Consider the following 17,291-nt stretch of genomic DNA (forward strand, 5'->3'; position numbering starts at 1 on the left):
AGAAACTGCATAGGAAGTTTCTGAGGCAGCTGTACTGATAAGGACTTGTGAAATGGAAAGAGATTGTGCTACATTGCCAACAATAAAACATTCCAATCAATCAGAGGAGGAGAAAGACTGCCTTATCTTTCTGTTCCTTCTAGAGAGAATTATGTTACAAATCATTGTCATATGAAGATGTAATCAAAAAGTATGCAGCAAAAGCGTAGAGAAAAAGGATAATATAGATAAGTCAATTCCAAATATAATACCAAGAACAATAATAATATTTTGCTGGCTTTTGTTACATTTGTCAGGTTTTTAAAAATTTGTAATGTGTACCTCTGCGCCTGTGGCTCAAGCGGCTAAGGCGCTAGTCACATACACCTGAGCTGGCGAGTTCAAATCCAACCAGGGCCTGCCAAACAACAATGATGGCTGTAACCAAAAAAAAGCCAGGCATTGTGGCAGGTGCCTGTAGTCTCAGCTACTTGGGAGGTAGAGGCAGGAGAATCACTTGAGCCCAGGAGTTGGAGGTTGCTGTGAGCTGTGATGCCATAGCACTCTACCCAGGGCGACAGTTTGAGGCTCTGTCTCAAAAAAAAAAATTTGTAACATGGGGCGGCGCCTGTGGCTCAGGGTGGTGGGTTCAAACCCGGCCCCGGCCAAACTGCAACAAGAAATAGCTGGGTCTTGTGGTGGGCGCCTGTGGTCCCAGCTACTCGGGGGGCTGAGGCAAGAGAATCACCTAAGCCCAGGCGTTGGAGGTTGCTGTGAGCTGTGACGCCACAGCACTCTACTAAGGGTGACAAAATGAGACTCTGTCTCTAAAAAAAAAAAAAAAAATTTGCAATGTGTTGTAATTTCTTTTCTTTTTCTAAATGAATATTCACAGATGTGGCTCATGCCTGTAATCCTGACACTCTGTGAGGCTGAAGTGAGTGGATTTCTTGAACTGGAGTTCAAGACCAGCTTGAACAAGATTGAGATCCCATCACTACTAAAAATACAAAAGCTAGCCAGGCCTTGTGGTGGGCACCTGTAGTTCCAGCTACTCCAGAGACTGAGGCAGGAGGATTGCTTGAGCCCAAGAGTTTGAGGTTGCTATGAGCTATGACGCCACGACACTGCCAAGGGTGGCAGAGTGAGACTTTGCCTCAAAAAAAAGAATATGTTTGCAACTAATTTTGTATTATTTTTCTTTCTTCTTCTTCTTTTTTTTTTTTTTTGTAGGGACAGAGTCTCACTTTATCACCCTCGGTAGAGTGCCGTGGTGTCATACAGCTCACAGCAACCTCCAACTCCTGGGCTTAGGTGATTCTCTTGCCTCAGCCTCCCGAGTAGCTGGGACTACAGATGCCCACCATAACACCTGGCTATTTTTTTGTTGTAGTTTGGCTGGGGCCAGGCTTGAACCAGCCACCCTTGGTATATGGGGCCAGGGCCCTACTCGCTGAGCCACAGGCGCCACCCATGTATTATTTTTCTTAAGAAGGGATCCCAAGGCCAGCGCAGTGGCTCACGCCTGTAATCCTAGCACTCTGGGAGGCTGAGGCGGATGGATTGCCAGAGCTCACAGGTTTGAGACCAGCCTGAGCAACAGCGAGACCCTGTCTCTAAAAACTAGCTGAGTGTTGTGGCAGGTTGCCTGTAGTCCCAGCTACTTGGGAGGCTGAGACAAGAGAATTGCTTGAGCCCAAGAGTTTGAGGTTGCTGTGAGCTACCATGACACTTAACTGAGACCAACAAAGTGAGACTCTGTCTCAAAAAAAAAAAAAAAAAAAGAAGGGATCCCAAGTTGTATAAACTTCAGTCTTCATATAATATAGATCTGCCCTCCATGTACATGATAACCTGTTTAGATATTTTTTTTTCAGACAGAGTCTTACTATGTCACCCTCGGTAGAGTGCTATGGTGTCACAGCTCACAGCAACTTCAAACTCTTGGGCTTAAGCTATTCTCTTGCCTCAGCCTCCCAATTAGCTGGGACCACAGGCACCCACCACAATGCCTGGCTATTTTCTTGTTGTAGTTGTCATTGTTTAGCCGGCCTGGGCTGGGTCTGAACCCACCAGCCTCGGTGCATGTAGCTGGCGCTGTAACCACTGTGTTAACGGTGCCAAGCCCTGCTTAGATAGCTTGAATAAATTAAAGAAAATGATCTTGAGCAAACAAAACCATCTTTTATCCCGCGCACAGATGTAATTTCTAAATACTCAAATGGGGAAAGAGAGAAATTAATCAATCAAATAATTGAGTTTTTGGTTTTACACTCTAATAAGTAAAATTAAAATATAAACAACCACCTAGAAGCAATGTCAATGGGGAGGGATTGCATTTTACAAAACGGACTGTGCATCTTTGCGTTTTCTCTTTCCAGTCACGGCCAAGTGATGGGCATCTCTTGAAACAACCGGCATAAACACTGCAAGACTGGGGACAAGAGAAAGCCCTACCACAAGATGGGGAAGTATGAGTTGGGATGTCCTGCTGCCAACACGAAAATTGGCCCCCGCCACATACACACCGTCCATGTGTGGGAAGGTGACAAGAAATACTGTGCCCTAAGGCTGGATGTGGGAAACTTCTCTTGGGGCTTAGAGTATTGTACTAGGAAAACAAGGATGATTGATGTTGTCCATAATGTATCCAATAATTAGCTGGTTCGTACCAAGACTTTGGTGAAGAACTGCATCGTGCTTATCAACAGTGGTATGAGTCCCACTATGCACTGCCCCTGGTGCGCAAGAAAGGAGCCAAGCTGACTCCTGAAGAAGAGATTTTAAACAAAAAAAAGATCAAAAAAATCCAGAAGAAATATGGTGAAAGGTAAAAGAATGCCAAAATAAGCAGTCTTCTGGAGGAGCAGTTCTAGCAGGGCAAGCTTCTTGTGTGCATTCCATTAAGACCAGGCCAGAAAGAGGGACTTTACCTAACAATTGCAATCAGTGTAACTGGCTTATTGTACCCTCAATGAATCCCCAACAATAAAAACAAAAAACAAAAAACAAAAAAAAACAACAACAAAAAAAAAAAGACCAGGCCAGAGTGGTCGAGCATGGCTATGTGCTAGAAGGCAAGGAGCTGGAGTTCTAGCTGAAGAAAATCCAGATCTGGAAAGGCAAATAATTCTTCCTCTCTCCTGTCTTAGTTTATGTAATAAAGGTGTTCATTATTTTAAATAAATAAATAAAATATAAACAACCATACAAAACTAATTGGGCTATTAGTAAAAATCTGAACAATAGCGCTGTTTCCTAAATATACTCTATCTATAAAAATGATTTTAGGCTCAGCGCCCATAGCACAGTGGTTACAGAGCCAGCCACATACACTGAGGCTGGCGGGTTTGAACCCGGCCTGGGCCAGCTAAACAACAATGACAACTGCAACAAAAAATAGCTGGTGTTGTGGCTGGTGCCTGTAGTCCTAGCTACTTGGGAGGCTGAGGCAAGAGAATCGCTTAAGCCCGAGTGTTGAGGTTACTGTAATCTGTAACACCATGGCACTCTACCCAGGGTGACATAGTGAGACTCTCTCTCAAAAAAGAAAAATAATTTTAGATGCGAAAAAAATGGAAAGCTGAATGATTTTCTTCCATTGCTGCAATGTCCCGGTTGTTACCTCAAAATAACAAACAAGGAACTGTATATTGCTATCAGGCCAAAACTGAACAGTTATGAAGAAGCTTCAGGAATCCCTGCTGTGTTCAAAATGGTTCCCAATATTTAAAGGGCTCTAACACAATAAGAGACAAATGGGGAAGTGGTCTGCGACCTTGATGGGAATGGGAAAACAAAGAGGAAGTTCCTTGACCCCTAAGGTTCATCTAGCTTTTTCTGCCTACATTAGGATAATGGACAGATTGGAAAGATTCTACAAGTCCTCACCAGTCTTAGAATTCCATGGACAGCTAAGCCAGAAGCTGAGTGGCTTTGGATTGCAAAGGCCCTGGTCATTGCATTCATCTCCAAATTACACACCCCCATTTTTTGTGATTAAAATTTTTTGAGCAAGGCGTGTAGCATGTCTATAGTCCTAGCTACTTGGTAGTCTGAGGCAGGAGGCACTCTTGAACCCAAGAGTTTGAGGTCATCCTGGACAACATAATAAGACCATGTCTCTAAAAAATATATTTGGACCTCACTTATCAAGTTGTGGTAGTAGTTGTGCTTCACTTGGTAAAGTTCCTTGAGCCAAATGAGAATGGAAACACACTGTACCCAAACCTAAGGGACACAGCAAAAGCAGTCCTAAGAGGGAAACTCATACTAATAAGCACCTATACCAAAAAAGAAGAAAGATTTCCAATAAACAACCTAATCGTGCATCTGAAGAACTACAAAAGCAAGAAGAAGCTGAGCCCAAAATTGGTAGAAGGAAGGAAATCATGCAACTCAGAGCAGAAATAAACAAAATGGAGACTAAAAAAAAAATTCAAAAGATCAACAAAACAGAGTTGTTTTTTTTTTTTTTTAATACGAAATTGACAAACCTTTAGCTACACTAAGAAAACAAGAGAGGTTTGGTGCCCGTTGCTCAGCAGCTAGGGCGCCAGCCACATACACTGGAGCTGGCAGGTTCGAACCCAGCCCAGGCCTGCCAAACAACGACAACTACAACCAAAAAATAACTGGGTGTTGTGGTGGGCACCTGTAGTCCCAGCTACTTGGGAGGCTGAGGCAAAAGAATTGCTTAAGCCCAAGAGTTTGAGGTTGCTGTGAGCTGTGACACCACGGCACTCTACCAAGGGCAACATAGTGAGACTCTGTCTCAAATAAATAAATAAATAAATAAATAAATAAAAACATCATCCAGTATGACCAAGTAGGAATCATCTCGGGGATGTAAAGATGGTTCAACATAGACAAAATCGATAAATATGATACTCTACATTAACAAAAAGTATACAACCTCATGACAGAATTTAAAAATATAGAAAAACAATTTAAGAAGAAAAACAAAAGGAAAAAGAAAAACTACATGATGATTTCAATAGACACAGAAAAAGCATTTGACAAAATTCAACATCCCTTCATGATAAAAACTCTCAACAAATTAGGTGTAGAAAGTATGTACCTCAACACAATAAAGCCCACATATGACAAACCCACAGCTAATGTCATATTGAATGGGGAAAAACTGATGGCTTTTCCTCTAAGACCAGGAACAAGATAAGGACACCCACTTTTACCACTCCTATTCAGCATAATACTGGAAGTCCTAGCCAGAGCAATCAGGCAAGGGAAAGGCAATACATGTCCCTGTTTGCAGATGACATGATGTTATATAGAGAAAACCCTAAAGAATTCACCCCAAAATATCGAAACTCAATAATATCAAACTAATTCACTAAAGTCATATGATACAAAGCCAACATATAAAAATTAGTTGTATTTCTATACACTAATAGTGAGCTATCTGAAAAAGATATCAAGAAAACAGTTCCTAAGCTGGGCACAGTGATATGTGCCTGTAGTCTCAGCTACTCAGGAGGCTGAAGCAGGAGGATCCCTTGAACCCAGGAGTTTGAAGTCAGCCTAGCAATCTAGTGAGATTCTATCTCTAAAAAGCAAGAAGAAGAAATAAACAATTCTATTTATAAGCCTACAAAAAAAATAAGATACCTAGGAATAAACTTAACCAAACAGGAGAAAAAAATCTCTATACCAAAAACTATAAAACATTTATCAAAGAAATTGAGGAACACACAAACAAATAGAAAGATACCTGATGTTCACGTATTGAAAGAATTAATATTATTAAAATGGCCCTACTACCAAAAGAGATCTTCAGATTTAATGCAATCTCTATCAAAATGCCAATGACATTCTTTACAGAAATAGAAGAAAAAAATCTTAAAATTCATATGGAACCACAAAAGACCCTGAATAGCCAAAGCCATCCTGAGCTGGAGGCATCACACTACCTGACTTCAAAACATACTACATGGGCAGTGCTCAGTGGCTCAGTGGGTAGGGCGCTGGCCCCATATACTGAGGGTGGTGGGTTCGAACCTGGCCCCGTCCCTGGCCAGCTAAAACAGCAGTGGCAACTGTAACAGAAAATAGCTGGGGTTGTGGCAGGTGCCTGTAGTCCCAGCTACTTGGGAGGCTGAGGCAAGAGAATCACTCAAGCCCAAGAGTTGGAGGTTGCTGGGAGCTGTGACGCCACAGTACTCTACTGAGGGCGACAGGGTGAGACTTGCAAAAAAAAAAAAACCCAAAACGAAAAAACAAACCATACTACAAAGCTATAGTGAAAAAAACATCATGGCGTTCAAATAAAAACAGACACATAGACAAAAGGAACAGAAGAGAAAGCACAGAAATAAATCCATGAATCTATAGCCAACTGATTTGTAACAAAGGTCCCAAGAACACACATCAGGAAAAAGACAGTCTGTTCAATAATTGGTGCTGGGAAAACTGGATATCCACATGCAAAAGATCGAAACTAGACTCCTACCTCTTGCCACATAGAAAAATTAACTCAGGCCAGGTGTGGTGGCTCACACCTGTAATCCTAGCACTTTGGGAGGCCAAGGTAGGGGGATTACCTGAGCTCACGAGTTCAAGACCAGCCTGAACTAGAGTGAGACCTCATCTTTAAAAATAGCCAGGCATAGGGGAGCACCTGGGGCTCAAAGGAGTCGGGTGCCAACCCCATATGCTGGGGATGGTGGGTTCAAACCCAGCCCCAGCCAAAAACTGCAAAAAAAAAAAAAAGCCAGGCATGGTGGCGGGAACCTCAGGAGGCTGAGGCAAGAGAATCACTTGAGCCCAAGAATTACAGGGTGCTGTGAACTATGATGTCAAAGCACTCTACCGAGGGCAACAAAGTGAGACTGTGTCTCAAAAAAACAAAACAAAACAATACAAAACTCAAAATGGCTTAATATAAAGGCTTAAATATAAAACCCAAAACTGAAACTACTAGAAGAAAACAGAGGGAAAATGCTTTATGACATTGGGCTGGGCAAGGATTTTTAAAATAAACCTCAAAAGCACAGATAACAATAGAAAACATAGACCAATGGAATTACATCAAATTGAAAAGCTTTTGCACAGAAATGGAAACAATTACCAACGTGAATTACAAAGAAATTACATCAAACTGAAAAGCTTTTGGTGGGTGGCGCCTGTGGCTCAAGGAGTAGGGTGCCGGTCCCATATGCCGGAGGTGGCAGGTTCAAACCCAGCCCCGGCCAAAAACCACAAAAAAAAAAAAAAAGCTTTTGGGTGGTGCTTGTGGCTCAGGGAGTAGGGCGCCAGCCCCATATACCGAGGGTGGTGGGTTCAAACCCAGCCCCAGCCAAACTGCAAAAAAAAGAAAAAACAACTAAAAAGCTTTTGCATAGCAAAGGAAACAATTAACAAAGTAAAGAGACAACCTATAGAATGAGAGAAAATATTTGCAAATTGACAAGGGTCAGTATGATGTATAATTCCTTAATATATAAGGAACTTAACAGCAAAATCCCAAATAACTCAATTTAAAAACAGGCAAAAGTTCCTAATAGACATTTTTCAAAAGAAAACATACAAATGGCCAACAGGCATATGAAAAAATGCCTCAATGTCACTAATCGTCAGGGAAAAGCAAATAAAAACCACAATGAGATCTTACCTCATTCCAGTTAGAATGGCTATTATTAAAAAGACAAGAGAGGTTCGATGCCCGTAGCACAGTGAGTAGGGTGCCGGCCACATACACTGAGGCTGGAGGGTTCGAGCCTGGCCCGGGCCTGCTAAACAACAATGACAACTACAACAGAAAAATAGCTGGGCATTGTGGCGGGCACCTGTAGTCCCAGCTACTTGGGAGGCTGAGGCAAGAGAATCGCTTAAGCCCAGGAGTTTGAGGTTGCTGTGAGCTGTGACGCCACACACTCTACTGAGAGTGATATAGTAAGACTCTGTCTCAAAAAAAAAAAAAAGACAAATGGGGGCGGCACCTGTGGCTCAAAGGGGTAGGGCGCTGGTCCCATATGCCGGAGGTGGCAGGTTCAAACCCAACCCTGGCCAAAAAAAAAAAGACAAATGAAAACAAGTGTTGGTGAGGATGTGGAGAATGGGGAACGCTTACACACTGGTGGTGGGAATGTGAATTAGTATTGGCCACTATAAAAAAAAGTTTGAGGGTTCCTCAAAAAATAATAATTAGAACTACCATACAATCTAGCAACCCCACTGCTGAGGATAGATACAAAGGAAATAAAATTGGTACGTGGAAGAGACATCTGTACTCCCATGTTCCTTGTGGCCTTCTTCACAATTGCCAAGATAGGGAAACAATCTGGTAAATGTCCGCTAACAGATAAATGGATAAGGAAAATAGTGCATAAAATATACAGTGGAGTATTATTCAGCCATAAAAAGAATGAAACTGTGTCATTTATGATAACATGGATAGACCCAGAGGGCATCATATTAAGTAAAATAAGCCAGGCACAGAAAGACAAATGCCATATGATCTCAACCCATATATTTAATTAAAAATAAAAATGTTGGCTCAGCACCTGTAGCTCAAGCAGCTAAGGCGCCAACCACATACACCAGCGCTGGCGGGTTCAAATCCAGCCCAGGCCTGCCAAACAACAATGACAACTACAACAACAAAAAAATAGCTGGATGTTGTGGCGGGCGCCTGTAGTCCCAGCTACTTAGGAGGCTGAGGCAAGAGAATCGCTTAAGCCCAGGAGTTGGAGGTTGCTGTAAGCTGTGATGTCACAGTACTCTACCCAGGGCGACAGCTTGAGGCCTCTGTCTCAAAAACAAATAAAAAATAAAATAAAAAGAAAAACGTTGATATCACAGAAGCAGAGAGTCAAACAGTGGTTACCAGAGACTGAGGAGGGGAAGGAAAAGGAGAGAATAAGGAAGGTGGCCAATGGGCACACAAAGACAATTAGATAGGAGGAACAAGATCTGGCGTTTTACTGCAGAGCCGAATGATGACGGTTAACAGTTATAGTATTATATATTACAAAATAGCCAGAAGAGAGGCTTTGGCATGTGTTCTCACCACAAGAAATGATAAATGTATAAGGTGATGGATATGCTAAATATCCTGATAGGATCATTATACAACATATCATACATATGTATCAAAGTGTGCAATTATATCTGTAAATATGTATAATTACAATGTGTCGATAAAAATAATAAATAAAGCCAACAAAATAATCTAAAACTCCCAAGTTTCTTCAATAGTAATTTGTAAGGAAAATCCTTGAATACATTAAATTGTTCTAATTTTCTTTTTTTTTTTTTTGGTTTTTGGCCGGGGCTAGGTTTGAACCCGCCACCTCTGGCATATGGGACCGGCGCCCTACTCCTTGAGCCACAGGCGCCGCCTAAATTGTTCTAATTTTCACTTAAAAGATAGCTCTACGTCTTCTCCCCAGTTTTATCATGGTATAAAATATAATGCAAACACTGTGTTGTGATTTTTGTAAGATTTAAGATGTATCTATTATTAATTTATCACAAAGAAATTTATTAAATGGATCTTTCTAAACTCATAATATTTAGCCTATAGATCATGCACATTTTCATTTTTACACTAAATATCTAAAGTTAAATTAAACTGATTTATAATTAATGCCTATATTTTAAAAATCAATCCTATGAACTGATGACTCCATACTGAATCTCAGAGTCAAAGCATTCTATAATAGACATACTCTTATTTGACAATGTGAATGTTACTTTCTTTGCATTATTATTATTATTATTGCTTAATATTTCCATGTAGCAATTGTCTGATTCCTTCTCTGAATATATTTATGTTCATTCATTCTTCTTTTTTCCGTTTGTTCTTTATGAGGTTTTTGTTTCTAGTCTTTGTCTTAAACATTGTTATTGCTATTAAATTTTAAGCCTTTTTAATTTTGTGAAGGCAAAAAAAGGAAACCTAATAAACACATGTATATGTAAAAATAAAAAAAAAATGTTTAAAAATCAATCCTATGAAACTTCCAACATAGCAGTAGTTATGTAGCCCCACACAGGCTCTCTACTTTATAAAGTGAATAGGTTTTCAAGTGTCATATTTCTGTCAACTTTTCATTCATCACCTGCAGTCATACTGTTTTTCAATGTCAACCTACTGTAATTTCTAAGATTCCCTAATCTATTGAGTTTGGGACCTTGGGTAAATAATAAATTCAGATAACTAACAAGTAATCTTTTTTTTTTTTTTTTTTTTTGAGACAGAGTCTCACTATGTTGCCCTGGGTAGAGTGCAGTGTGGAACCACAGCTTAGCAGCCTCAAACTCTTGGGCTTAAGCGATTCTCTTGCCTCAGCCTCCCAAGTAGCTGAGACTACAGGTGCCCACCACAACACCTGGCTATTTTTTTGTTGTAGTTGTCATTGTTGTTAGCAGGCCTGGGCTGGGTTCAAACCCACCAGCCTCGGTGTATGTGGCCAGTGCTGTAACCACTGTGCTACGGGCGCCGAGCCAGCAAGTAATCTCTAACTGGACAGTCTCCAAAGGAATGAAAATTCATAAAGATAGAAAAAGCAGAAGTACATAGTTACTTTTGTCTTTGTCCATCATAAAAGAAACTCAAAGTAAATCCAGAAAATCACTGTAATACAAACATTGTTTTGTGTTATACCCAATTTTTAAATTTTTACTTTAAAACAAAAAGTCTTAAAATTTTAGGGCAGCACTTGTGGCTCAAAGGAGTAAGGCACTGGCCCCATATGCCGCAGGTGGTGGGTTCAAACCCAGCCCTGGCCAAAAACTGCAGAAAAAAAAATTTTAAATAATATCACTGCCTGAATATCTGTTACTGTGAATGTATACAGAGGGTACCAAAAGTAGTGTATATGTTTTTAAGAAAGGAAAAAACTGTATTACATTTGTAATACCCAAGTCAGGTTTGAGTTCTGCAATTACAAGAGGTGCTCAATGTGACTTGTATTCATCTTTTGTCATCAGTATACATTGAGCATTACAATTTTAATACAGTTTTTCCCTTTCTTAAAATGTGTATACATTTTTGGCACCCTCTGTATGTGCGTATTTACATAAGTACACATAAATGCTTTTAAGCTTCTGTATACTAGAGTGGAAAGGCCTGGGGGCACAGAAGAAAGAGGTCCTTAAGTGATCAATGTATTTGCAACACTATGAATTCTACCTAGAGCCAGAATGTTTCTCTCACTCTACCAAGAAAATCACAGCTCCCCAAATTCTGTTACAGGGGTGTTCTTTTGCTGCCCCTGGGCATGGTTAATCCACAGCTGCTGTCAATTATAAGAAAACAGATCCAAACAAAACAAGAGCAAAGGCTCTTCCTTCAAGGAGGAGCTAATATTCCTATTGGTTATCATGTTACTTTCTCCTGTGGGTTGTTATCAAATATTGGGACTCTGGTTACACTGTCAAGGCCATGGGCATTTCTCATTCTAGGGCACATGTGCTCTTATCTTAAGCAACTGGCAAGTCTCCTCTGACAGTCTCCTCCTCTTTGATACTGGCCTTCTCCAAAATCAGTCTTCAAATTAATAACAATGCTGACAAGGGTCTTCATGCCACCTCCTTGGGTGGATGGCTGCTTGGAAGCATCAGGTTTGTCCCTTTGCCTGGCCTGAGTAACCCCTTGTATGGTGCATTGACGAAAGGGAGGAGGGATGATGTGTGATCAGAATGCTTCACAGTTATTAAAAACAACTCACAGGGATTATAAAAGCTACCCTGTACATTTGTTAGAATGTCATTACGTTTTGGTAGAAAGGAATGCAGTACTGACACATGCTACAATTTAGATAAGCCTCAAAAACAATATGCTCGGGTGGCGCCTGTGGCTCAGTTGGTAAGGCGCTGGCCTCATATATGGAGGGTGGCGGGTTCAAACCCAGCCCCGGCTGAACTGCAACCAAAAAATAGCTGGGTGTTGTGGCTGGCGCCTGTAGTCCCAGCTGCTCGGGAGGCTGAGGCAAGAGAATCATGGAAGCCCAAGAGCTAGAGGTTGCTGTGAGTCCTGCGACATCATGGCACTCTACCGAAGGCGGTAAAGTGAGACTCTGTCTCTACAAAAAAAAAAACAAACAAAAAAAAACCCCAATATGCTCTGTAGCTGGGCGGTGTGGCAGGCACCTGTAGTCCCAGCTACTCAGGAGGCTGCGGCAAGAGGATCATTTGAGCCTGTGACTTAGAGGCTTCACTGAGCTGCAATGTGAGACCCTGTCTCAAGAACAAAACAAAACGAAAGTAAATTATGCTCTGGATCGGCACAGTGGCTCACTTCTGTATTCCTAGCACTCTGGAAGGCTGAGGTGGGTGGATTGCTTGAGCTCAGGAGAGCAACACCAGCCTGAGCAAGAGCAAGACCTTGTCTTTACTAAAAATGGAAAAACTAGCCAGGCATTGTGGCAGATGCAGTGTAGTCCCAGCTACTTGGGAGGCTGAGGCAAGAGGATCTCTTAAGGCCAAGAGTTTGAGGTTGCTGTGAGCCATGGCACTCTACTCAGGGCACAGAGTTTCAAAAATAAAAATAAATAAATGCATAAAGAAATTATGCTCAGTGAAAGAAGTCAGATACAAAAAGTCACGTATTGTACCATTTATTTTATATAAAATAATCCAGAATAGGTAAATTTATAGATATAGAAAGCAGATTGGGGTTGGCAGGGGCTAGGGGCAGTGAGGAATGGATATATGGTTTCTGTTTGGGATGATGAAAATATTCTGAAACTAGATAGTGGTGATGGTTGCACAACATTGCAAATGTACTAAATGCATGGGGCGTGGTGGCTCACGTCTATAATCCCAACACTTGGCAGGCCGAGGTGGGTATATTGGCTGAGCTCACAGGTTAGAGACTGGCCTGAGCCAGAGTGAGACTTCGTCTCTAAAAATAGCCAGGCGTGTGGCAGGTGCCTGTAGTCCTAGCCACTTGGGAGGCTGAGGCAAGAGAATTGCTTAAGCCCAGGAGTTTGAGGTTGCTGTGAGCTATGACGCCACGCTATCAAGGGTGACAAAGTGGGATGCTGTCTCAAAAAAAAGTACTAAATGCCACTGAATTGTACACTTTTATGGTTAATTTTATGTCATGTGAATTTCACTTCAATTAAAAAACACAATGTTTTGGTAATCGCATAATTTCTTGGGATAATTTTTAAATGCTTGTATTTTTATACAAGAGTTAGCACAGGTACTCAGCACAATGTACAGTGTGTGCGTGTGTGTATTTTGAGATAGGGTCTTGCTGTGTTAACTCACTGCAACCTCAAACTCCTGGGCTCAAACAGTCCTCCTCTGAGTAGCTGGGACTATAGTATAGGTGCATATAGTACAACCACATCCAGTTAATTTTTTAAATGTCTAGTAGAGACAGGGGTCTCATTACGAGGCCCAGGCTGGCCTTGAACTCCTGAACTCAAGTGATCCTCCTGCCTTGGGCTCCCAAAGTGCTGAGTTTACAGGTGTGAGCCACTGCACCCAGACAGCATTTTACCTTCCGAAAGATTTTATTGCAAGGTTTAAAATCTCCTTGTCTGGTAATAGCTTTAGTGACATACAAAATGGAGATTGTCAGGCTCAAAGTAGCTGGAATAAAAGGACTAGCAGGACAGTGTCATGGTGTACAGCCTAGCCACTGCATACACACCAGGCTTATCAAGTAGTGACAATGTAGATACCAATATTTAGAAAGCAGAAGTGCCACTGTTACAGACCCATGCTTTCCCCTGTCAGAGAGCCCAGGGCCAATAGTGTAACAACATCTTCCTATTCCTTGGGTTTTCTCCTAAATGTGGAGATGAACAGAATACCTCTCACTTGATGTGGAGGGCTATGTTCAAAGTTGGCCACCACAACTGGTCCCATCCTGCATATCCGTTTGCAATATTATTTGGCACTCTTCCCAACAAGTGGTGAAGTATATGTCCTCTTCTCTTGCATCAGAGCTGGCTCTATGACCTGTTATGAGTAATAGAATGTAGCAGACATGACACTGGGTGACTTCCAGGTCTAGGCCATAGAGGCTTTGCAGTTTTTGTATTTTCCCTCTTGGAAACCAGCACCATGGCAAGAAGTTTGGGCTGTTCTCCCTGAGAAGCCACATGGAGAGCAAGGCCCTGGAGGATGAGAGAGAATACAAGCCAGCTAACAGCCAGCACCAACTACCAGACATAGGATGGAGATCATCTTGGATGTTCCAGCCTTGGCTAAGCTCCCAGCTGAACGACATTACCCCAACCAGCATCATGTGGAGCAGAAGAACCATTCCTCATAGGTTAGTCAACACATAAACTTGTAAGAATAACAAATTGTTGTTATTTTAAGCTACTAAGTTTTGGGGTGGCTTGTTATGCAGGACAACACTCGAGACCCAGACAAAATGGAAGAGTGTGGCTCGGCACCTGTAGCTCAGTGGCTAGGGCGCCAGCCACATACACCAGAGCTATCAGGTTTGAACCCAGCCCAGGTCTGCCAAACAACAATGACAACTACAACAAAAAAATAGCCGGGTGTTTTGGTGGGCAGCTGTAGTCCCGGCTACTTGGGAGGCTGAGGCAAAAGAATCGCTTAAGCCCAAGAGTTTGAGGTTGCTTTGAGCTGTGACGCCATGGCACTCTACCAAGGGTGACATAGTGAGACTCTGTCTCAAAAAAAAAAAAAAAAAAAGGGAGAGTGTGTGGTAAACTCCCGGGAATGGCTTGCAACTACCTGAAAACCCTGGCAGACTAATTTGTAGAGGATCTCAAGCTCAAAATTCCTATGACAAATCCCATCCAGAAGTGGATGACTTTCTCAGGTAGAATGCAGGCCCAAGACCGATGAAATAAGAAATAACAAAAGGACTTTCTGATAAAGGAGACACCTGTTATCTGTCCTGGAATATCTTTTGGCATTGTCTGTAGTGTTCTAACAGTCACACAATGAAAACTTTTCCTATGGCTCTTTCTCTATTTCTCCATTTAACAGGTTAGGCCTGTGTGGTCTTGATGACACAGCTCACCAATATCAAGGACCACATTAGATTTCCTAGGTGCCACCATGGCAATAGAAAGCATCACAATGCAGTAAATGTTCAGAAAAGCTGAAGACGATGACAGATTGCAGTTCAGAGAGTGCCTGTATAAAGAATGGGTCAAGCTCTTTGATAAAGGAGTTTGGGTTGAGAGCATATTACAGTCTTGACTTCTATAGGTTCGAATTATAGTACATTTATAACTAATCTGAGGTGGAGTTTTATAACATGTTGGTGGACAACTTGGCAATGTGGGTTGTCTCAGCTTATCCCTGAGCATTGTGGTGCCAAAGCCATGCATTGTGCCTCTGCCCAGGGGTTGCTCGACTCCAGGAAAAGAGTGTTTGCATCAGTCAATCCAGGTTGGTCCCCTTGCCTCCTGAGCTATAATTGGATATTTTGCATTTGTAATTACAACCTCATCAGAAATGTCATTTGTAATGGTAACTCTCAGATAAGCATATTGAGGGCACTCAGCGTCAAGAAGAAGGACTAAACTGAAGGGGAAGTGTAGATGGGCTGGAGCCTACCCTGAACATCTGGACCATCATAGACTCAGGAAGAAGAAACCAGGGAGAGGCACCCCCAGACTCATAGGGGCGCGGTCTGGCCTAGGGAGGATAAGAACTCTGTCCTATCTCCCTGAAACAAAGGCAGCACAAAGGGCAGCGCCTGTGGCTCAGTCGATAGGGCGCCGGTCCCATATACCCAGGGTGGCGGGTTCAAACCCGGCCCCGGCCAAACTGCAACCAAAAAAATAGCCGGGCGTTGTGGCGGGCGCCTGTAGTCCCAGCTACTTGGGGGGCTGAGGCAAGAGAATCGCTTAAGCCCAGGAGTTGGAGGTTGCTGTGAGCTGGGTGAGGCCACGGCACTCTACCGAGGGCCATAAAGTGAGACTCTGTCTCTACAAAAAAAAAAAAAAAGGCAGCACAAAAATGTTTTTTGACTAATGAAAACAAAAAATACCTCTTGTTGCACTGTACAAAAGACGAGACAGATGAAAGGAATACACACAATAACAGATAAAGGAAATACAACAAAATTATCTGGTGCCTCACACCTGTGATTCTAGCATTCTGGGAGGCTGAGGCAGGTGGATAACTTGAGCTGGGTAGTTCCAGACTAGCCTGAGCAAGAGGAGACCTGTCTCTACTGAAAATAGGAAAAGTAGCCCGGTGTTGTGGCAGATGCCTGCAGTCCCAGCTACTGGGAGGCTGAGGCAAGAGAATCAACCTGAGCTCAGAAGTTGGAGACCAGCCTGAACAAGAGCAAGAACCATGTCTCTACTAAAAATAGAAAAACTAGGCAGCCATGGTGGGTGTCTGTAGTCCCAGCTACTCGGGAGGCAGAGGCAGAAGGATCACTTGAGCCCAGGAGTTTGAGGTTGCTGTGAGCTATGATGACACAGCACTCTATCCAAGGTGACAGAAGTGAGACTCTGTCTCAAAAACTAAAAAAATCACCTGGGTTCCTGAACTACAGGAAATGTGGAGCCTGACTGACTCCATTTTTTAGTGGCTGACTCCATCTTGTACATGGTTTAAAACTTTGCAGCTGCCACTGCTCCTCCCCTCACATACTGTTACAGGCCCCTGAGCACGTACACTCTGCAGGAACCGAAAGATAAGTTTAAAGTTGCAAGACCTTGAAAACTCCCAGTCTATATGCAACACCAGCTCTTCTTAAAGGCCCTTTTGTGTACACTTACCCCCCTCCCTATAGACTCTAATCTGGCAAATTTTGCTTCTGTGACCACTTTGCTCTCAGAAACAACACCCAGCTGAAAGCACAAATTAAAAACCCTGCTCCGGGCGGCGCCTGTGGCTCAGTGAGCAGGGCGCCGGCCCCATATACCGAGGGTGGCGGGTTCAAACCCAGCCCCGGCCAAACTGCAACAAAAAAATAGCCGGGCGTTGTGGCGGGTGCCTGTAGTCCCAGCTACTCAGGAGGCTGAGGCAGGAGAATCGCCTAAGCCCAGGAGTTGGAGGTTGCTGTGAGCTGTGTGACGCCACGGCACTCTACCGAGGGCAATAAAGTGAAACTCTGTCTCTACAAAAAAAAAAAACCCTGCTCCCCTGCTTCTCTCTGCCAAAAGGTTTTTCTGGATATGACCCCCATCTCAGTGCTGGCTAATAAAGGACCCTAAAACTCAATTAGACTCAGTGTGCTGACATAATTCTCTATAATTCTATTCGCGTTTGGATACAACAGAAGCAGCTACTGTTCAAAGGGGTTTGTATTACCCGCTAAAGGGGATCATGTCATTGAATGTATAAATCTTGTTGATATTTGAGTTGCATATGTATTGTATAAATTAAGC

The 17,291-nt window shown here is 42.5% G+C and overlaps 1 pseudogene; it reads left to right on the forward strand.

Moving 5' to 3' along the window:
• The first annotated feature begins 2,373 nt into the window (after positions 1–2,373).
• LOC128578447 (40S ribosomal protein S8-like) lies at positions 2,374–3,109 on the forward strand (annotated as a pseudogene).
• The last annotated feature ends 14,182 nt before the right edge of the window (positions 3,110–17,291 follow it).

Source organism: Nycticebus coucang, chromosome X, assembly GCF_027406575.1.
Source record: "Nycticebus coucang isolate mNycCou1 chromosome X, mNycCou1.pri, whole genome shotgun sequence".
Lineage (NCBI taxonomy): Eukaryota > Metazoa > Chordata > Mammalia > Primates > Lorisidae > Nycticebus > Nycticebus coucang.